This window comes from Lepus europaeus, chromosome 11 (assembly GCF_033115175.1).
Source record: "Lepus europaeus isolate LE1 chromosome 11, mLepTim1.pri, whole genome shotgun sequence".
Taxonomy (NCBI): Eukaryota; Metazoa; Chordata; class Mammalia; order Lagomorpha; family Leporidae; genus Lepus; species Lepus europaeus.
The window spans coordinates 101,400,588-101,424,335 of NC_084837.1; positions in this window are offsets into that span (position 1 = coordinate 101,400,588).

Sequence of the window (23,748 nt, forward strand, 5' to 3'; positions counted from 1 at the left end):
GGAACCAATTACTGTATCCAAGCTTAAAATAAAATGTTCTCCGATAAAAAACATTCAAAACAATAAAGTCCGTGGATAATATCCAGAAAACACACACACTGAGGCTGTATTAATAGCTGGGATTGAGTTAGCCAAAACAAATCCGGATACTTTTTCACTTTCATTAAGGTCATATCCGGACAAAGTGGTGTGTAATTTCTATGCAATGCACTGAGAAAATCACAGTAAAAATGGTTTTGGAGAAAAGCAAATTCTTTTCGTTAGGCAAGTGCATGAAATGTCATCTATACAAACAGATATATCATGTTTGTTTGCCGCAGTCCCAGTAGCTTTCTCCCTAGAAAATACGAATGTGTAGCGCTGGTGTCTCCATGTGGAACCAATTAGTGATTCCAAGCACAAAATTAAATGTTCCCTGATAAAAAACATTCAAAACAATAAAGTCCGTGGAAAATATCAGGAATACAAAAACACAGAGGCTGTAGCAATATCTGGCATTGAGTTAGCCAAAACACAACCGGATATTTCCGGTTTCATCCAGTCATATCTGGACAAACTGGTGTGGAATTTGTATGCAATGGACCGAGAAAATCACAGTAAAAATGGTTGTGGAGAAAAGCAAACTCTTTTCTTTAGGCAAGTCCATAAAATGTCATCTATACAAACAGAAATATCATGTTTGTTTGCCGAACTTCCTCTAGCTTTCTATCTAGAAAATACGAATGTGTGGAGCTGGTGTCCCCTTGATGAACCAATGAGTGTTTCAACGGTAGAAAATTAAATGTTCCCTGATAAAAAACATTCAAAACAATAAAGTCCATCGATAATATCAAGAAAACACAAACACAGAGGCTTTCACAATATTTCAGATTGAGTTAGACAAAACACAAGCGGATATTTCTTGTTTCATCCAGTCATATACGGCCAAACTGGTGTGGAATTCGTATGCAATGGACCGAGAAAATCACAGTAAAATGGTTTTGGAGAAAAGCAAAGTCTTTTTGTTAGGCAAGTGCATAAAATGTCATCTATACAAACAGAAATATCATGTTTGTTTGCCACAGTTCCTCTAGCTTTCTCCCTAGAAAATACGAATGTGTAGTGCTGGTGTCTCCATGTGGAACCAATTACCGATTCCAAGCACAAAATTAAATGTTCCCCGATAAAAAACATTCAAAACAATAAAGTCCGTGGATAATATCAGGAATACAAAAACACAGAGGCTGTAGCAATATCTGGGATTGAGTTAGCCAAAACACAACCGGATATTTCCGGTTTCATCCAGTCATATCTGGACAAACTGGTGTGGAATTCGTATGCAATGGACCGAGAGAATCACAGTAGAAATGGTTTTGGAGAAAAGCAAAGTCTTTTCGTTAGGCAAGTGCAATTAGTGTTTCTGAGGTGCAAAATTAAATGTTGCCTGATAAAAACATTCAAAACAATACAGTCCATCAATAATATCCAGAAAACACAAACACACAGGCTTTCACAATGTTTCGGATTGAGTTAGCCAAAACTCAACAGTATATTTCTGTTTCATCGAATCATATCCGGACAAACTGGTGTGGAATTCGTATGCAATGGATTGAGAAAACCACAGTAAAAATGATTTTGGAGAAGAGCAAAGTCTTTTCGTTAGGCAAGTGCATAAAATGTCATCAATACAAACAGAAATATCATGTTTGTTTGCCACAGTTCCTCTAGCTTTCTCCCTAGAAAATACGAATGTGTAGTGCTGGTGTCTCCATGTGGAACCAATTACCGATTCCAAGCACAAAATTAAATGTTCCCCGATAAAAAACATTCAAAACAATAAAGTCCGTGGATAATATCAGGAATACAAAAACACAGAGGCTGTAGCAATATCTGGGATTGAGTTAGCCAAAACACAACCGGATATTTCCGGTTTCATCCAGTCATATCTGGACAAACTGGTGTGGAATTTGTATGCAATGGACCGAGAGAATCACAGTAGAAATGGTTTTGGAGAAAAGCAAAGTCTTTTCGTTAGGCAAGTGCAATTAGTGTTTCTGAGGTGCAAAATTAAATGTTGCCTGATAAAAACATTCAAAACAATACAGTCCATCAATAATATCCAGAAAACACAAACACACAGGCTTTCACAATGTTTCGGATTGAGTTAGCCAAAACTCAACAGTATATTTCTGTTTCATCGAATCATATCCGGACAAACTGGTGTGGAATTCGTATGCAATGGATTGAGAAAACCACAGTAAAAATGACTTTGGAGAAGCGCAAAGTCTTTTCGTTAGGCAAGTGCATAAAATGTCATCAATACAAACAGAAATATCATGTTTATTTGTCACAGTTCCTCTAGCTTTCTCCCTAGAAATACGAATGTGTAGAGCTGGTGTCTCCATGAGGAACCAATTACTGTATCCAATCTTAAAATAAAATGTTCTCCGATAAAAAACATTCAAAACAATAAAGTCCGTTGATAATATCCAGAAAACACACACACTGAGGCTGTATTAATAGCTGGGATTGAGTTAGCCAAAACAAATCCGGATACTTTTTCACTTTCATTAAGGTCATATCCGGACAAAGTGGTGTGTAATTTCTATGCAATGCACTGAGAAAATCACAGTAAAAATGGTTTTGGAGAAAAGCAAATTCTTTTTTTAGGCAAGTGCATGAAATGTCATCTATACAAACAGATATATCATGTTTGTTTGCCGCAGTCCCAGTAGCTTTCTCCCTAGAAAATACGAATGTGTAGCACTGGTGTCTCCATGTGGAACCAATTAGTGATTCCAAGCACAAAATTAAATGTTCCGTGATAAAAAACATTCAAAACAATAAAGTCCGTGGAAAATATCAGGAATACAAAAACACAGAGGCTGTAGCAATATCTGGCATTGAGTTAGCCAAAACACAACCGGATATTTCCGGTTTCATCCAGTCATATCTGGACAAACTGGTGTGGAATTTGTATGCAATGGACCGAGAAAATCACAGTAAAAATGGTTGTGGAGAAAAGCAAACTCTTTTCTTTAGGCAAGTCCATAAAATGTCATCTATACAAACAGAAATATCATGTTTGTTTGCCGAACTTCCTCTAGCTTTCTATCTAGAAAATACGAATGTGTGGAGCTGGTGTCCCCTTGATGAACCAATGAGTGTTTCAACGGTAGAAAATTAAATGTTCCCTGATAAAAAACATTCAAAACAATAAAGTCCATCGATAATATCAAGAAAACACAAACACAGAGGCTTTCACAATATTTTGGATTGAGTTAGCCAAAACACAACCGGATATTTCTTGTTTCATCCAGTCATATCCGGACAAACTGGTGTGGAATTCGTATGCAATGGACCGAGAAAATCACAGTAAAATGGTTTTGGAGAAAAGCAAAGTCTTTTCGTTAGGCAAGTGCATAAAATGTCATCTATACAAACAGAAATATCATGTTTGTTTGCCACAGTTCCTCTAGATTTCTCCCTAGAAAATACGAATGTGTAGTGCTGGTGTCTCCATGTGGAACCAATTACCGATTCCAAGCACAAAATTAAATGTTCCCCGATAAAAAACATTCAAAACAATAAAGTCTGTGGATAATATCAGGAATACAAAAACACAGAGGCTGTAGCAATATCTGGGATTGAGTTAGCCAAAACACAACCGGATATTTCCGGTTTCATCCAGTCATATCTGGACAAACTGGTGTGGAATTTGTATGCAATGGACCGAGAGAATCACAGTAGAAATGGTTTTGGAGAAAAGCAAAGTCTTTTCGTTAGGCAAGTGCAATTAGTGTTTCTGAGGTGCAAAATTAAATGTTGCCTGATAAAAACATTCAAAACAATACAGTCCATCAATAATATCCAGAAAACACAAACACACAGGCTTTCACAATGTTTCGGATTGAGTTAGCCAAAACTCAACAGTATATTTCTGTTTCATCGAATCATATCCGGACAAACTGGTGTGGAATTCGTATGCAATGGATTGAGAAAACCACAGTAAAAATGACTTTGGAGAAGCGCAAAGTCTTTTCGTTAGGCAAGTGCATAAAATGTCATCAATACAAACAGAAATATCATGTTTATTTGTCACAGTTCCTCTAGCTTTCTCCCTAGAAATACGAATGTGTAGAGCTGGTGTCTCCATGAGGAACCAATTACTGTATCCAATCTTAAAATAAAATGTTCTCCGATAAAAAACATTCAAAACAATAAAGTCCGTTGATAATATCCAGAAAACACACACACTGAGGCTGTATTAATAGCTGGGATTGAGTTAGCCAAAACAAATCCGGATACTTTTTCACTTTCATTAAGGTCATATCCGGACAAAGTGGTGTGTAATTTCTATGCAATGCACTGAGAAAATCACAGTAAAAATGGTTTTGGAGAAAAGCAAATTCTTTTTTTAGGCAAGTGCATGAAATGTCATCTATACAAACAGATATATCATGTTTGTTTGCCACAGTCCCAGTAGCTTTCTCCCTAGAAAATACGAATGTGTAGCACTGGTGTCTCCATGTGGAACCAATTAGTGATTCCAAGCACAAAATTAAATGTTCCGTGATAAAAAACATTCAAAACAATAAAGTCCGTGGAAAATATCAGGAATACAAAAACACAGAGGCTGTAGCAATATCTGGCATTGAGTTAGCCAAAACACAACCGGATATTTCCGGTTTCATCCAGTCATATCTGGACAAACTGGTGTGGAATTTGTATGCAATGGACCGAGAAAATCACAGTAAAAATGGTTGTGGAGAAAAGCAAACTCTTTTCTTTAGGCAAGTCCATAAAATGTCATCTATACAAACAGAAATATCATGTTTGTTTGCCGAACTTCCTCTAGCTTTCTATCTAGAAAATACGAATGTGTGGAGCTGGTGTCGCCTTGATGAACCAATGAGTGTTTCAACGGTAGAAAATTAAATGTTCCCTGATAAAAAACATTCAAAACAATAAAGTCCATCGATAATATCAAGAAAACACAAACACAGAGGCTTTCACAATATTTCAGATTGAGTTAGACAAAACACAAGCGGATATTTCTTGTTTCATCCAGTCATATACGGCCAAACTGGTGTGGAATTCGTATGCAATGGACCGAGAAAATCACAGTAAAATGGTTTTGGAGAAAAGCAAAGTCTTTTCGTTAGGCAAGTGCATAAAATGTCATCTATACAAACAGAAATATCATGTTTGTTTGCCACAGTTCCTCTAGCTTTCTCCCTAGAAAATACGAATGTGTAGTGCTGGTGTCTCCATGTGGAACCAATTACCGATTCCAAGCACAAAATTAAATGTTCCCCGATAAAAAACATTCAAAACAATAAAGTCCGTGGATAATATCAGGAATACAAAAACACAGAGGCTGTAGCAATATCTGGGATTGAGTTAGCCAAAACACAACCGGATATTTCCGGTTTCATCCAGTCATATCTGGACAAACTGGTGTGGAATTCGTATGCAATGGACCGAGAGAATCACAGTAGAAATGGTTTTGGAGAAAAGCAAAGTCTTTTCGTTAGGCAAGTGCAATTAGTGTTTCTGAGGTGCAAAATTAAATGTTGCCTGATAAAAACATTCAAAACAATACAGTCCATCAATAATATCCAGAAAACACAAACACACAGGCTTTCACAATGTTTCGGATTGAGTTAGCCAAAACTCAACAGTATATTTCTGTTTCATCGAATCATATCCGGACAAACTGGTGTGGAATTCGTATGCAATGGATTGAGAAAACCACAGTAAAAATGATTTTGGAGAAGAGCAAAGTCTTTTCGTTAGGCAAGTGCATAAAATGTCATCAATACAAACAGAAATATCATGTTTGTTTGCCACAGTTCCTCTAGCTTTCTCCCTAGAAAATACGAATGTGTAGTGCTGGTGTCTCCATGTGGAACCAATTACCGATTCCAAGCACAAAATTAAATGTTCCCCGATAAAAAACATTCAAAACAATAAAGTCCGTGGATAATATCAGGAATACAAAAACACAGAGGCTGTAGCAATATCTGGGATTGAGTTAGCCAAAACACAACCGGATATTTCCGGTTTCATCCAGTCATATCTGGACAAACTGGTGTGGAATTTGTATGCAATGGACCGAGAGAATCACAGTAGAAATGGTTTTGGAGAAAAGCAAAGTCTTTTCGTTAGGCAAGTGCAATTAGTGTTTCTGAGGTGCAAAATTAAATGTTGCCTGATAAAAACATTCAAAACAATACAGTCCATCAATAATATCCAGAAAACACAAACACACAGGCTTTCACAATGTTTCGGATTGAGTTAGCCAAAACTCAACAGTATATTTCTGTTTCATCGAATCATATCCGGACAAACTGGTGTGGAATTCGTATGCAATGGATTGAGAAAACCACAGTAAAAATGACTTTGGAGAAGCGCAAAGTCTTTTCGTTAGGCAAGTGCATAAAATGTCATCAATACAAACAGAAATATCATGTTTATTTGTCACAGTTCCTCTAGCTTTCTCCCTAGAAATACGAATGTGTAGAGCTGGTGTCTCCATGAGGAACCAATTACTGTATCCAATCTTAAAATAAAATGTTCTCCGATAAAAAACATTCAAAACAATAAAGTCCGTTGATAATATCCAGAAAACACACACACTGAGGCTGTATTAATAGCTGGGATTGAGTTAGCCAAAACAAATCCGGATACTTTTTCACTTTCATTAAGGTCATATCCGGACAAAGTGGTGTGTAATTTCTATGCAATGCACTGAGAAAATCACAGTAAAAATGGTTTTGGAGAAAAGCAAATTCTTTTTTTAGGCAAGTGCATGAAATGTCATCTATACAAACAGATATATCATGTTTGTTTGCCGCAGTCCCAGTAGCTTTCTCCCTAGAAAATACGAATGTGTAGCACTGGTGTCTCCATGTGGAACCAATTAGTGATTCCAAGCACAAAATTAAATGTTCCGTGATAAAAAACATTCAAAACAATAAAGTCCGTGGAAAATATCAGGAATACAAAAACACAGAGGCTGTAGCAATATCTGGCATTGAGTTAGCCAAAACACAACCGGATATTTCCGGTTTCATCCAGTCATATCTGGACAAACTGGTGTGGAATTTGTATGCAATGGACCGAGAAAATCACAGTAAAAATGGTTGTGGAGAAAAGCAAACTCTTTTCTTTAGGCAAGTCCATAAAATGTCATCTATACAAACAGAAATATCATGTTTGTTTGCCGAACTTCCTCTAGCTTTCTATCTAGAAAATACGAATGTGTGGAGCTGGTGTCCCCTTGATGAACCAATGAGTGTTTCAACGGTAGAAAATTAAATGTTCCCTGATAAAAAAACATTCAAAACAATAAAGTCCATCGATAATATCAAGAAAACACAAACACAGAGGCTTTCACAATATTTTGGATTGAGTTAGCCAAAACACAACCGGATATTTCTTGTTTCATCCAGGCATATCCGGACAAACTGGTGTGGAATCCGTATGCAATGGACCGAGAAAATCACAGTAAAATGGTTTTGGAGAAAAGCAAAGTCTTTTCGTTAGGCAAGTGCATAAAATGTCATCTATACAAACAGAAATATCATGTTTGTTTGCCACAGTTCCTCTAGCTTTCTCCCTAGAAAATACGAATGTGTAGTGCTGGTGTCTCCATGTGGAACCAATTACCGATTCCAAGCACAAAATTAAATGTTCCCCGATAAAAAACATTCAAAACAATAAAGTCCGTGGATAATATCAGGAATACAAAAACACAGAGGCTGTAGCAATATCTGGGATTGAGTTAGCCAAAACACAACCGGATATTTCCGGTTTCATCCAGTCATATCTGGACAAACTGGTGTGGAATTCGTATGCAATGGACCGAGAGAATCACAGTAGAAATGGTTTTGGAGAAAAGCAAAGTCTTTTCGTTAGGCAAGTGCAATTAGTGTTTCTGAGGTGCAAAATTAAATGTTGCCTGATAAAAACATTCAAAACAATACAGTCCATCAATAATATCCAGAAAACACAAACACACAGGCTTTCACAATGTTTCGGATTGAGTTAGCCAAAACTCAACAGTATATTTCTGTTTCATCGAATCATATCCGGACAAACTGGTGTGGAATTCGTTTGCAATGGATTGAGAAAACCACAGTAAAAATGACTTTGGAGAAGAGCAAAGTCTTTTCGTTAGGCAAGTGCATAAAATGTCATCAATACAAACAGAAATATCATGTTTATTTGTCACAGTTCCTCTAGCTTTCTCCCTAGAAATACGAATGTGTAGAGCTGGTGTCTCCATGTGGAACCAATTACTGTATCCAAGCTTAAAATAAAATGTTCTCCGATAAAAAACATTCAAAACAATAAAGTCCGTGGATAATATCCAGAAAACACACACACTGAGGCTGTATTAATAGCTGGGATTGAGTTAGCCAAAACAAATCCGGATACTTTTTCACTTTCATTAAGGTCATATCCGGACAAAGTGGTGTGTAATTTCTATGCAATGCACTGAGAAAATCACAGTAAAAATGGTTTTGGAGAAAAGCAAAGTCTTTTCGTTAGGCAAGTGCATGAAATGTCATCTATACAAACAGATATATCATGTTTGTTTGCCGCAGTCCCAGTAGCTTTCTCCCTAGAAAATACGAATGTGTAGCGCTGGTGTCTCCATGTGGAACCAATTAGTGATTCCAAGCACAAAATTAAATGTTCCCTGATAAAAAACATTCAAAACAATCAAGTCCGTGGAAAATATCAGGAATACAAAAACACAGAGGCTGCAGCAATATCTGGCATTGAGTTAGCCAAAACACAACCGGATATTTCCGGTTTCATCCAGTCATATCTGGACAAACCGGTGTGGAATTTGTATGCAATGGACCGAGAAAATCACAGTAAAAATGGTTGTGGAGAAAAGCAAACTCTTTTCTTTAGGCAAGTCCATAAAATGTCATCTATACAAACAGAAATATCATGTTTGTTTGCCGAACTTCCTCTAGCTTTCTATCTAGAAAATACGAATGTGTGGAGCTGGTGTCCCCTTGATGAACCAATGAGTGTTTCAACGGTAGAAAATTAAATGTTCCCTGATAAAAAACATTCAAAACAATAAAGTCCATCGATAATATCAAGAAAACACAAACACAGAAGCTTTCACAATATTTTGGATTGAGTTAGCCAAAACACAACCGGATATTTCTTGTTTCATCCAGTCATATCCGGACAAACTGGTGTGGAATCCGTATGCAATGGACCGAGAAAATCACAGTAAAATGGTTTTGGAGAAAAGCAAAGTCTTTTCGTTAGGCAAGTGCATAAAATGTCATCTATACAAACAGAAATATCATGTTTGTTTGCCACAGTTCCTCTAGCTTTCTCCCTAGAAAATACGAATGTGTAGTGCTGGTGTCTCCATGTGGAACCAATTACCGATTCCAAGCACAAAATTAAATGTTCCCCGATAAAAAACATTCAAAACAATAAAGTCCGTGGATAATATCAGGAATACAAAAACACAGAGGCTGTAGCAATATCTGGGATTGAGTTAGCCAAAACACAACCGGATATTTCCGGTTTCATCCAGTCATATCTGGACAAACTGGTGTGGAATTCGTATGCAATGGACCGAGAAAATCACAGTAAAAATGGTTGTGGAGAAAAGCAAACTCTTTTCTTTAGGCAAGTCCATAAAATGTCATCTATACAAACAGAAATATCATGTTTGTTTGCCGAACTTCCTCTAGCTTTCTATCTAGAAAATACGAATGTGTGGAGCTGGTGTCCCCTTGATGAACCAATGAGTGTTTCAACGGTAGAAAATTAAATGTTCCCTGATAAAAAACATTCAAAACAATAAAGTCCATCGATAATATCAAGAAAACACAAACACAGAGGCTTTCACAATATTTCAGATTGAGTTAGACAAAACACAAGCGGATATTTCTTGTTTCATCCAGTCATATACGGACAAACTGGTGTGGAATTCGTATGCAATGGACCGAGAAAATCACAGTAAAATGGTTTTGGAGAAAAGCAAAGTCTTTTCGTTAGGCAAGTGCATAAAATGTCATCTATACAAACAGAAATATCATGTTTGTTTGCCACAGTTCCTCTAGCTTTCTCCCTAGAAAATACGAATGTGTAGTGCTGGTGTCTCCATGTGGAACCAATTACCGATTCCAAGCACAAAATTAAATGTTCCCGGATAAAAAACATTCAAAACAATAAAGTCGGTGGATAATATCAGGAATACAAAAACACAGAGGCTGTAGCAATATCTGGGATTGAGTTAGCCAAAACACAACCGGATATTTCCGGTTTCATCCAGTCATATCTGGACAAACTGGTGTGGAATTCGTATGCAATGGACCGAGAGAATCACAGTAGAAATGGTTTTGGAGAAAAGCAAAGTCTTTTCGTTAGGCAAGTGCAATTAGTGTTTCTGAGGTGCAAAATTAAATGTTGCCTGATAAAAACATTCAAAACAATACAGTCCATCAATAATATCCAGAAAACACAAACACACAGGCTTTCACAATGTTTCGGATTGAGTTAGCCAAAACTCAACAGTATATTTCTGTTTCATCGAATCATATCCGGACAAACTGGTGTGGAATTCATATGCAATGGATTGAGAAAACCACAGTAAAAATGATTTTGGAGAAGAGCAAAGTCTTTTCGTTAGGCAAGTGCATAAAATGTCATCAATACAAACAGAAATATCATGTTTGTTTGCCACAGTTCCTCTAGCTTTCTCCCTAGAAAATACGAATGTGTAGTGCTGGTGTCTCCATGTGGAACCAATTACCGATTCCAAGCACAAAATTAAATGTTCCCCGATAAAAAACATTCAAAACAATATAGTCCGTGGATAATATCAGGAATACAAAAACACAGAGGCTGTAGCAATATCTGGGATTGAGTTAGCCAAAACACAACCGGATATTTCCGGTTTCATCCAGTCATATCTGGACAAACTGGTGTGGAATTCGTATGCAATGGACCGAGAGAATCACAGTAGAAATGGTTTTGGAGAAAAGCAAAGTCTTTTCGTTAGGCAAGTGCAATTAGTGTTTCTGAGGTGCAAAATTAAATGTTGCCTGATAAAAACATTCAAAACAATACAGTCCATCAATAATATCCAGAAAACACAAACACACAGGCTTTCACAATGTTTCGGATTGAGTTAGCCAAAACTCAACAGTATATTTCTGTTTCATCGAATCATATCCGGACAAACTGGTGTGGAATTCGTATGCAATGGATTGAGAAAACCACAGTAAAAATGATTTTGGAGAAGAGCAACGTCTTTTCGTTAGGCAAGTGCATAAAATGTCATCAATACAAACAGAAATATCATGTTTATTTCTCACAGTTCCTCTAGCTTTCTCCCTAGAAATACGAATGTGTAGAGCTGGTGTCTCCATGTGGAACCAATTACTGTATCCAAGCTTAAAAAAAATGTTCTCCGATAAAAAACATTCAAAACAATAAAGTCCGTTGATAATATCCAGAAAACACACACACTGAGGCTGTATTAATAGCTGGGATTGAGTTAGCCAAAACAAATCCGGATACTTTTTCACTTTCATTAAGGTCATATCCGGACAAAGTGGTGTGTAATTTCTATGCAATGCACTGAGAAAATCACAGTAAAAATGGTTTTGGAGAAAAGCAAATTCTTTTCGTTAGGCAAGTGCATGAAATGTCATCTATACAAACAGATATATCATGTTTGTTTGCCACAGTCCCAGTAGCTTTCTCCCTAGAAAATACGAATGTGTAGCGCTGGTGTCTCCATGTGGAACCAATTAGTGATTCCAAGCACAAAATTAAATGTTCCCTGATAAAAAACATTCAAAACAATAAAGTCCGTGGAAAATATCAGGAATACAAAAACACAGAGGCTGTAGCAATATCTGGCATTGAGTTAGCCAAAACACAACCGGATATTTCCGGTTTCATCCAGTCATATCTGGACAAACTGGTGTGGAATTTGTATGCAATGGACCGAGAAAATCACAGTAAAAATGGTTGTGGAGAAAAGCAAACTCTTTTCTTTAGGCAAGTCCATAAAATGTCATCTATACAAACAGAAATATCATGTTTGTTTGCCGAACTTCCTCTAGCTTTCTATCTAGAAAATACGAATGTGTGGAGCTGGTGTCCCCTTGATGAACCAATGAGTGTTTCAACGGTAGAAAATTAAATGTTCCCTGATAAAAAACATTCAAAACAATAAAGTCCATCGATAATATCAAGAAAACACAAACAGAGAGGCTTTCACAATATTTCAGATTGAGTTAGACAAAACACAAGCGGATATTTCTTGTTTCATCCAGTCATATACGGACAAACTGGTGTGGAATTCGTATGCAATGGACCGAGAAAATCACAGTAAAATCGTTTTGGAGAAAAGCAAAGTCTTTTCGTTAGGCAAGTGCATAAAATGTCATCTATACAAACAGAAATATCATGTTTGTTTGCCACAGTTCCTCTAGCTTTCTCCCTAGAAAATACGAATGTGTAGTGCTGGTGTCTCCATGTGGAACCAATTACCGATTCCAAGCACAAAATTAAATGTTCCCGGATAAAAAACATTCAAAACAATAAAGTCGGTGGATAATATCAGGAATACAAAAACACAGAGGCTGTAGCAATATCTGGGATTGAGTTAGCCAAAACACATCCGGATATTTCCGGTTTCATCCAGTCATATCTGGACAAACTGGTGTGGAATTCGTATGCAATGGACCGAGAGAATCACAGTAGAAATGGTTTTGGAGAAAAGCAAAGTCTTTTCGTTAGGCAAGTGCAATTAGTGTTTCTGAGGTGCAAAATTAAATGTTGCCTGATAAAAACATTCAAAACAATACAGTCCATCAATAATATCCAGAAAACACAAACACACAGGCTTTCACAATGTTTCGGATTGAGTTAGCCAAAACTCAACAGTATATTTCTGTTTCATCGAATCATATCCGGACAAACTGGTGTGGAATTCATATGCAATGGATTGAGAAAACCACAGTAAAAATGATTTTGGAGAAGAGCAAAGTCTTTTCGTTAGGCAAGTGCATAAAATGTCATCAATACAAACAGAAATATCATGTTTGTTTGCCACAGTTCCTCTAGCTTTCTCCCTAGAAAATACGAATGTGTAGTGCTGGTGTCTCCATGTGGAACCAATTACCGATTCCAAGCACAAAATTAAATGTTCCCCGATAAAAAACATTCAAAACAATAAAGTCCGTGGATAATATCAGGAATACAAAAACACAGAGGCTGTAGCAATATCTGGGATTGAGTTAGCCAAAACACAACCGGATATTTCCGGTTTCATCCAGTCATATCTGGACAAACTGGTGTGGAATTCGTATGCAATGGACCGAGAGAATCACAGTAGAAATGGTTTTGGAGAAAAGCAAAGTCTTTTCGTTAGGCAAGTGCAATTAGTGTTTCTGAGGTGCAAAATTAAATGTTGCCTGATAAAAACATTCAAAACAATACAGTCCATCAATAATATCCAGAAAACACAAACACACAGGCTTTCACAATGTTTCGGATTGAGTTAGCCAAAACTCAACAGTATATTTCTGTTTCATCGAATCATATCCGGACAAACTGGTGTGGAATTCGTATGCAATGGATTGAGAAAACCACAGTAAAAATGATTTTGGAGAAGAGCAAAGTCTTTTCGTTAGGCAAGTGCATAAAATGTCATCAATACAAACAGAAATATCATGTTTATTTCTCACAGTTCCTCTAGCTTTCTCCCTAGAAATACGAATGTGTAGAGCTGGTGTCTCCATGTGGAACCAATTACTGTATCCAAGCTTAAAAAAAATGTTCTCCGATAAAAAACATTCAAAACAATAAAGTCCGTTGATAATATCCAGAAAACACACACACTGAGGCTGTATTAATAGCTGGGATTGAGTTAGCCAAAACAAATCCGGATACTTTTTCACTTTCATTAAGGTCATATCCGGACAAAGTGGTGTGTAATTTCTATGCAATGCACTGAGAAAATCACAGTAAAAATGGTTTTGGAGAAAAGCAAATTCTTTTCGTTAGGCAAGTGCATGAAATGTCATCTATACAAACAGATATATCATGTTTGTTTGCCACAGTCCCAGTAGCTTTCTCCCTAGAAAATACGAATGTGTAGCGCTGGTGTCTCCATGTGGAACCAATTAGTGATTCCAAGCACAAAATTAAATGTTCCCTGATAAAAAACATTCAAAACAATAAAGTCCGTGGAAAATATCAGGAATACAAAAACACAGAGGCTGTAGCAATATCTGGCATTGAGTTAGCCAAAACACAACCGGATATTTCCGGTTTCATCCAGTCATATCTGGACAAACTGGTGTGGAATTTGTATGCAATGGACCGAGAAAATCACAGTAAAAATGGTTGTGGAGAAAAGCAAACTCTTTTCTTTAGGCAAGTCCATAAAATGTCATCTATACAAACAGAAATATCATGTTTGTTTGCCGAACTTCCTCTAGCTTTCTATCTAGAAAATAAGAATGTGTGGAGCTGGTGTCCCCTTGATGAACCAATGAGTGTTTCAACGGTAGAAAATTAAATGTTCCCTGATAAAAAACATTCAAAACAATAAAGTCCATCGATAATATCAAGAAAACACAAACACAGAGGCTTTCACAATATTTTGGATTGAGTTAGCCAAAACACAACCGGATATTTCTTGTTTCATCCAGTCATATCCGGACAAACTGGTGTGGAATCCGTATGCAATGGACCGAGAAAATCACAGTAAAATGGTTTTGGAGAAAAGCAAAGTCTTTTCGTTAGGCAAGTGCATAAAATGTCATCTATACAAACAGAAATATCATGTTTGTTTGCCACAGTTCCTCTAGCTTTCTCCCTAGAAAATACGAATGTGTAGTGCTGGTGTCTCCATGTGGAACCAATTACCGATTCCAAGCACAAAATTAAATGTTCCCCGATAAAAAACATTCAAAACAATAAAGTCCGTGGATAATATCAGGAATACAAAAACACAGAGGCTGTAGCAATATCTGGGATTGAGTTAGCCAAAACACAACCGGATATTTCCGGTTTCATCCAGTCATATCTGGACAAACTGGTGTGGAATTCGTATGCAATGGACCGAGAGAATCACAGTAGAAATGGTTTTGGAGAAAAGCAAAGTCTTTTCGTTAGGCAAGTGCAATTAGTGTTTCTGAGGTGCAAAATTAAATGTTGCCTGATAAAAACATTCAAAACAATACAGTCCATCAATAATATCCAGAAAACACAAACACACAGGCTTTCACAATGTTTCGGATTGAGTTAGCCAAAACTCAACAGTATATTTCTGTTTCATCGAATCATATCCGGACAAACTGGTGTGGAATTCGTTTGCAATGGATTGAGAAAACCACAGTAAAAATGACTTTGGAGAAGAGCAAAGTCTTTTCGTTAGGCAAGTGCATAAAATGTCATCAATACAAACAGAAATATCATGTTTATTTGTCACAGTTCCTCTAGCTTTCTCCCTAGAAATACGAATGTGTAGAGCTGGTGTCTCCATGTGGAACCAATTACTGTATCCAAGCTTAAAATAAAATGTTCTCCGATAAAAAACATTCAAAACAATAAAGTCCGTGGATAATATCCAGAAAACACACACACTGAGGCTGTATTAATAGCTGGGATTGAGTTAGCCAAAACAAATCCGGATACTTTTTCACTTTCATTAAGGTCATATCCGGACAAAGTGGTGTGTAATTTCTATGCAATGCACTGAGAAAATCACAGTAAAAATGGTTTTGGAGAAAAGCAAAGTCTTTTCGTTAGGCAAGTGCATGAAATGTCATCTATACAAACAGATATATCATGTTTGTTTGCCGCAGTCCCAGTAGCTTTCTCCCTAGAAAATACGAATGTGTAGCGCTGGTGTCTCCATGTGGAACCAATTAGTGATTCCAAGCACAAAATTAAATGTTCCCTGATAAAAAACATTCAAAACAATCAAGTCCGTGGAAAATATCAGGAATACAAAAACACAGAGGCTGTAGCAATATCTGGCATTGAGTTAGCCAAAACACAACCGGATATTTCCGGTTTCATCCAGTCATATCTGGACAAACCGGTGTGGAATTTGTATGCAATGGACCGAGAAAATCACAGTAAAAATGGTTGTGGAGAAAAGCAAACTCTTTTCTTTAGGCAAGTCCATAAAATGTCATCTATACAAACAGAAATATCATGTTTGTTTGCCGAACTTCCTCTAGCTTTCTATCTAGAAAATACGAATGTGTGGAGCTGGTGTCCCCTTGATGAACCAATGAGTGTTTCAACGGTAGAAAATTAAATGTTCCCTGATAAAAAACATTCAAAACAATAAAGTCCATCGATAATATCAAGAAAACACAAACACAGAAGCTTTCACAATATTTTGGATTGAGTTAGCCAAAACACAACCGGATATTTCTTGTTTCATCCAGTCATATCCGGACAAACTGGTGTGGAATCCGTATGCAATGGACCGAGAAAATCACAGTAAAATGGTTTTGGAGAAAAGCAAAGTCTTTTCGTTAGGCAAGTGCATAAAATGTCATCTATACAAACAGAAATATCATGTTTGTTTGCCACAGTTCCTCTAGCTTTCTCCCTAGAAAATACGAATGTGTAGTGCTGGTGTCTCCATGTGGAACCAATTACCGATTCCAAGCACAAAATTAAATGTTCCCCGATAAAAAACATTCAAAACAATAAAGTCCGTGGATAATATCAGGAATACAAAAACACAGAGGCTGTAGCAATATCTGGGATTGAGTTAGCCAAAACACAACCGGATATTTCCGGTTTCATCCAGTCATATCTGGACAAACTGGTGTGGAATTCGTATGCAATGGACCGAGAGAATCACAGTAGAAATGGTTTTGGAGAAAAGCAAAGTCTTTTCGTTAGGCAAGTGCAATTAGTGTTTCTGAGGTGCAAAATTAAATGTTGCCTGATAAAAACATTCAAAACAATACAGTCCATCAATAATATCCAGAAAACACAAACACACAGGCTTTCACAATGTTTCGGATTGAGTTAGCCAAAACTCAACAGTATATTTCGGTTTCATCGAATCATATCCGGACAAACTGGTGTGGAATTCGTATGCAATGGATTGAGAAAACCACAGTAAAAATGACATTGGAGAAGAGCAAAGTCTTTTCGTTAGGCAAGTGCATAAAATGTCATCAATACAAACAGAAATATCATGTTTATTTCTCACAGTTCCTCTAGCTTTCTCCCTAGAAATACGAATGTGTAGAGCTGGTGTCTCCATGTGGAACCAATTACTGTATCCAAGCTTAAAATAAAATGTTCTCCGATAAAAAGCATTCAAAACAATAAAGTCCGTTGATAATATCCAGAAAACACACACACTGAGGCTGTATTAATAGCTGGGATTGAGTTAGCCAAAACAAATCCGGATACTTTTTCACTTTCATTAAGGTCATATCCGGACAAAGTGGTGTGTAATTTCTATGCAATGCACTGAGAAAATCACAGTAAAAATGGTTTTGGAGAAAAGCAAAGTCTTTTCCTTAGGCAAGTGCATGAAATGTCATCTATACAAACAGATATATCATGTTTGTTTGCCGCAGTCCCAGTAGCTTTCTCCCTAGAAAATACGAATGTGTAGCGCTGGTGTCTCCATGTGGAACCAATTAGTGATTCCAAGCACAAAATTAAATGTTCCCTGATAAAAAACATTCAAAACAATCAAGTCCGTGGAAAATATCAGGAATACAAAAACACAGAGGCTGTAGCAATATCTGGCATTGAGTTAGCCAAAACACAACCGGATATTTCCGGTTTCATCCAGTCATATCTGGACAAACTGGTGTGGAATTTGTATGCAATGGACCGAGAAAATCACAGTAAAAATGGTTGTGGAGAAAAGCAAACTCTTTTCTTTAGGCAAGTCCATAAAATGTCATCTATACAAACAGAAATATCATGTTTGTTTGCCGAACTTCCTCTAGCTTTCTATCTAGAAAATAAGAATGTGTGGAGCTGGTGTCCCCTTGATGAACCAATGAGTGTTTCAACGGTAGAAAATTAAATGTTCCCTGATAAAAAAACATTCAAAACAATAAAGTCCATCGATAATATCAAGAAAACACAAACACAGAGGCTTTCACAATATTTTGGATTGAGTTAGCCAAAACACAACCGGATATTTCTTGTTTCATCCAGGCATATCCGGACAAACTGGTGTGGAATCCGTATGCAATGGACCGAGAAAATCACAGTAAAATGGTTTTGGAGAAAAGCAAAGTCTTTTCGTTAGGCAAGTGCATAAAATGTCATCTATACAAACAGAAATATCATGTTTGTTTGCCACAGTTCCTCTAGCTTTCTCCCTAGAAAATACGAATGTGTAGTGCTGGTGTCTCCATGTGGAACCAATTACCGATTCCAAGCACAAAATTAAATGTTCCCCGATAAAAAACATTCAAAACAATAAAGTCCGTGGATAATATCAGGAATACAAAAACACAGAGGCTGTAGCAATATCTGGCATTGAGTTAGCCAAAACACAACCGGATATTTCCGGTTTCATCCAGTCATATCTGGACAAACTGGTGTGGAATTCGTATGCAATGGACCGAGAGAATCACAGTAGAAATGGTTTTGGAGAAAAGCAAAGTCTTTTCGTTAGGCAAGTGCAATTAGTGTTTCTGAGGTGCAAAATTAAATGTTGCCTGATAAAAACATTCAAAACAATACAGTCCATCAATAATATCCAGAAAACACAAACACACAGGCTTTCACAATGTTTCGGATTGAGTTAGCCAAAACTCAACAGTATATTTCTGTTTCATCGAATCATATCCGGACAAACTGGTGTGGAATTCGTATGCAATGGATTGAGAAAACCACAGTAAAAATGACATTGGAGAAGAGCAAAGTCTTTTCGTTAGGCAAGTGCATAAAATGTCATCAATACAAACAGAAATATCATGTTTATTTCTCACAGTTCCTCTAGCTTTCTCCCTAGAAATACGAATGTGTAGAGCTGGTGTCTCCATGTGGAACCAATTACTGTATCCAAGCTTAAAATAAAATGTTCTCCGATAAAAAGCATTCAAAACAATAAAGTCCGTTGATAATATCCAGAAAACACACACACTGAGGCTGTATTAATAGCTGGGATTGAGTTAGCCAAAACAAATCCGGATACTTTTTCATTTTCATTAAGGTCATATCCGGACAAAGTGGTGTGTAATTTCTATGCAATGCACTGAGAAAATCACAGTAAAAATGGTTTTGGAGAAAAGCAAAGTCTTTTCCTTAGGCAAGTGCATGAAATGTCATCTATAAAAACAGATATATCATGTTTGTTTGCCGCAGTCCCAGTAGCTTTCTCCCTAGAAAATACGAATGTGTAGCGCTGGTGTCTCCATGTGGAACCAATTAGTGATTCCAAGCACAAAATTAAATGTTCCCTGATAAAAAACATTCAAAACAATCAAGTCCGTGGAAAATATCAGGAATACAAAAACACAGAGGCTGTAGCAATATCTGGCATTGAGTTAGCCAAAACACAACCGGATATTTCCGGTTTCATCCAGTCATATCTGGACAAACTGGTGTGGAATTTGTATGCAATGGACCGAGAAAATCACAGTAAAAATGGTTGTGGAGAAAAGCAAACTCTTTTCTTTAGGCAAGTCCATAAAATGTCATCTATACAAACAGAAATATCATGTTTGTTTGCCGAACTTCCTCTAGCTTTCTATCTAGAAAATAAGAATGTGTGGAGCTGGTGTCCCCTTGATGAACCAATGAGTGTTTCAACGGTAGAAAATTAAATGTTCCCTGATAAAAAAACATTCAAAACAATAAAGTCCATCGATAATATCAAGAAAACACAAACACAGAGGCTTTCACAATATTTTGGATTGAGTTAGCCAAAACACAACCGGATATTTCTTGTTTCATCCAGGCATATCCGGACAAACTGGTGTGGAATCCATATGCAATGGACCGAGAAAATCACAGTAAAATGGTTTTGGAGAAAAGCAAAGTCTTTTCGTTAGGCAAGTGCATAAAATGTCATCTATACAAACAGAAATATCATGTTTGTTTGCCACAGTTCCTCTAGCTTTCTCCCTAGAAAATACGAATGTGTAGTGCTGGTGTCTCCATGTGGAACCAATTACCGATTCCAAGCACAAAATTAAATGTTCCCCGATAAAAAACATTCAAAACAATAAAGTCCGTGGATAATATCAGGAATACAAAAACACAGAGGCTGTAGCAATATCTGGCATTGAGTTAGCCAAAACACAACCGGATATTTCCGGTTTCATCCAGTCATATCTGGACAAACTGGTGTGGAATTCGTATGCAATGGACCGAGAGAATCACAGTAGAAATGGTTTTGGAGAAAAGCAAAGTCTTTTCGTTAGGCAAGTGCAATTAGTGTTTCTGAGGTGCAAAATTAAATGTTGCCTGATAAAAACATTCAAAACAATACAGTCCATCAATAATATCCAGAAAACACAAACACACAGGCTTTCACAATGTTTCGGATTGAGTTAGCCAAAACTCAACAGTATATTTCTGTTTCATCGAATCATATCCGGACAAACTGGTGTGGAATTCGTATGCAATGGATTGAGAAAACCACAGTAAAAATGACTTTGGAGAAGAGCAAAGTCTTTTCGTTAGGCAAGTGCATAAAATGTCATCAATACAAACAGAAATATCATGTTTATTTCTCACAGTTCCTCTAGCTTTCTCCCTAGAAATACGAATGTGTAGAGCTGGTGTCTCCATGTGGAACCAATTACTGTATCCAAGCTTAAAATAAAATGTTCTCCGATAAAAAGCATTCAAAACAATAAAGTCCGTTGATAATATCCAGAAAACACACACACTGAGGCTGTATTAATAGCTGGGATTGAGTTAGCCAAAACAAATCCGGATACTTTTTCACTTTCATTAAGGTCATATCCGGACAAAGTGGTGTGTAATTTCTATGCAATGCACGAGAAAATCACAGTAAAAATGGTTTTGGAGAAAAGCAAAGTCTTTTCGTTAGGCAAGTGCATGAAATGTCATCTATACAAACAGATATATCATGTTTGTTTGCTGCAGTCCCAGTAGCTTTCTCCCTAGAAAATACGAATGTGTAGCGCTGGTGTCTCCATGTGGAACCAATTAGTGATTCCAAGCACAAAATTAAATGTTCCCTGATAAAAAACATTCAAAACAATAAAGTCCGTGGAAAATATCAGGAATACAAAAACACAGAGGCTGTAGCAATATCTGGCATTGAGTTAGCCAAAACACAACCGGATATTTCCGGTTTCATCCAGTCATATCTGGACAAACTGGTGTGGAATTTGTATGCAATGGACCGAGAAAATCACAGTAAAAATGGTTGTGGAGAAAAGCAAACTCTTTTCTTTAGGCAAGTCCATAAATTGTCATCTATACAAACAGAAATATCATGTTTGTTTGCCGAACTTCCTCTAGCTTTCTATCTAGAAAATAAGAATGTGTGGAGCTGGTGTCCCCTTGATGAACCAATGAGTGTTTCAACGGTAGAAAATTAAATGTTCCCTGATAAAAAAACATTCAAAACAATAAAGTCCATCGATAATATCAAGAAAACACAAACACAGAGCTTTCACAATATTTCGGATTGAGTTAGCCAAAACACAACCGGATATTTCTTGTTTCATCCAGTCATATCCAGACAAACTGGTGTGGAATCCGTATGCAAAGGACCGAGAAAAACACAGTAAAATGGTTTTGGAGAAAAGCAAAGTCTTTTCGTTAGGCAAGTGCATAAAATGTCATCTATACAAACAGAAATATCATGTTTGTTTGCCACAGTTCCTCTAGCTTTCTCCCTAGAAAATACGAATGTGTAGTGCTGGTGTCTCCATGTGGAACCAATTACCGATTCCAAGCACAAAATTAAATGTTCCCCTATAAAAAACATTCAAAACAATAAAGTCCGTGGATAATATCAGGAATACAAAAACACAGAGGCTGTAGCAATATCTGGCATTGAGTTAGCCAAAACACAACCGGATATTTCCGGTTTCATCCAGTCATATCTGGACAAACTGGTGTGGAATTCGTATGCAATGGACCGAGAGAATCACAGTAGAAATGGTTTTGGAGAAAAGCAAAGTCTTTTCGTTAGGCAAGTGCAATTAGTGTTTCTGAGGTGCAAAATTAAATGTTGCCTGATAAAAACATTCAAAACAATACAGTCCATCAATAATATCCAGAAAACACAAACACATAGGCTTTCACAATGTTTCGGGTTGAGTTAGCCAAAACTCAACAGTATATTTCTGTTTCATCGAATCATATCCGGACAAACTGGTGTGGAATTCGTATGCAATGGATTGAGAAAACCACAGTAAAAATGACTTTGGAGAAGAGCAAAGTCTTTTCGTTAGGCAAGTGCATAAAATGTCATCAATACAAACAGAAATATCATGTTTATTTGTCACAGTTCCTCTAGCTTTCTCCCTAGAAATACGAATGTGTAGAGCTGGTGTCTCCATGTGGAACCAATTACTGTATCCAAGCTTAAAAAAAAATGTTCTCCGATAAAAAACATTCAAAACAATAAAGTCCGTGGATAATATCCAGAAAACACACACACTGAGGCTGTATTAATAGCTGGGATTGAGTTAGCCAAAACAAATCCGGATACTTTTTCACTTTCATTAAGGTCATATCCGGACAAAGTGGTGTGTAATTTCTATGCAATGCACTGAGAAAATCACAGTAAAAATGGTTTTGGAGAAAAGCAAAGTCTTTTCCTTAGGCAAGTGCATGAAATGTCATCTATACAAACAGATATATCATGTTTGTTTGCCGCAGTCCCAGTAGCTTTCTCCCTAGAAAATACGAATGTGTAGCGCTGGTGTCTCCATGTGGAACCAATTAGTGATTCCAAGCACAAAATTAAATGTTCCCTGATAAAAAACATTCAAAACAATCAAGTCCGTGGAAAATATCAGGAATACAAAAACACAGAGGCTGTAGCAATATCTGGCATTGAGTTAGCCAAAACACAACCGGATATTTCCGGTTTCATCCAGTCATATCTGGACAAACTGGTGTGGAATTTGTATGCAATGGACCGAGAAAATCACAGTAAAAATGGTTGTGGAGAAAAGCAAACTCTTTTCTTTAGGCAAGTCCATAAAATGTCATCTATACAAACAGAAATATCATGTTTGTTTGCCGAACTTCCTCTAGCTTTCTATCTAGAAAATACGAATGTGTGGAGCTGGTGTCCCCTTGATGAACCAATGAGTGTTTCAACGGTAGAAAATTAAATGTTCCCTGATAAAAAACATTCAAAACAATAAAGTCCATCGATAATATCAAGAAAACACAAACACAGAGGCTTTCACAATATTTTGGATTGAGTTAGCCAAAACACAACCGGATATTTCTTGTTTCATCCAGTCATATCCGGACAAACTGGTGTGGAATTCGTATGCAATGGACCGAGAAAATCACAGTAAAATGGTTTTGGAGAAAAGCAAAGTCTTTTCGTTAGGCAAGTGCATAAAATGTCATCTATACAAACAGAAATATCATGTGTGTTTGCCACAGTTCCTCTAGCTTTCTCCCTAGAAAATACGAATGTGTAGTGCTGGTGTCTCCATGTGGAACCAATTACCGATTCCAAGCACAAAATTAAATGTTCCCCGATAAAAAACTTTCAAAACAATAAAGTCCGTGGATAAT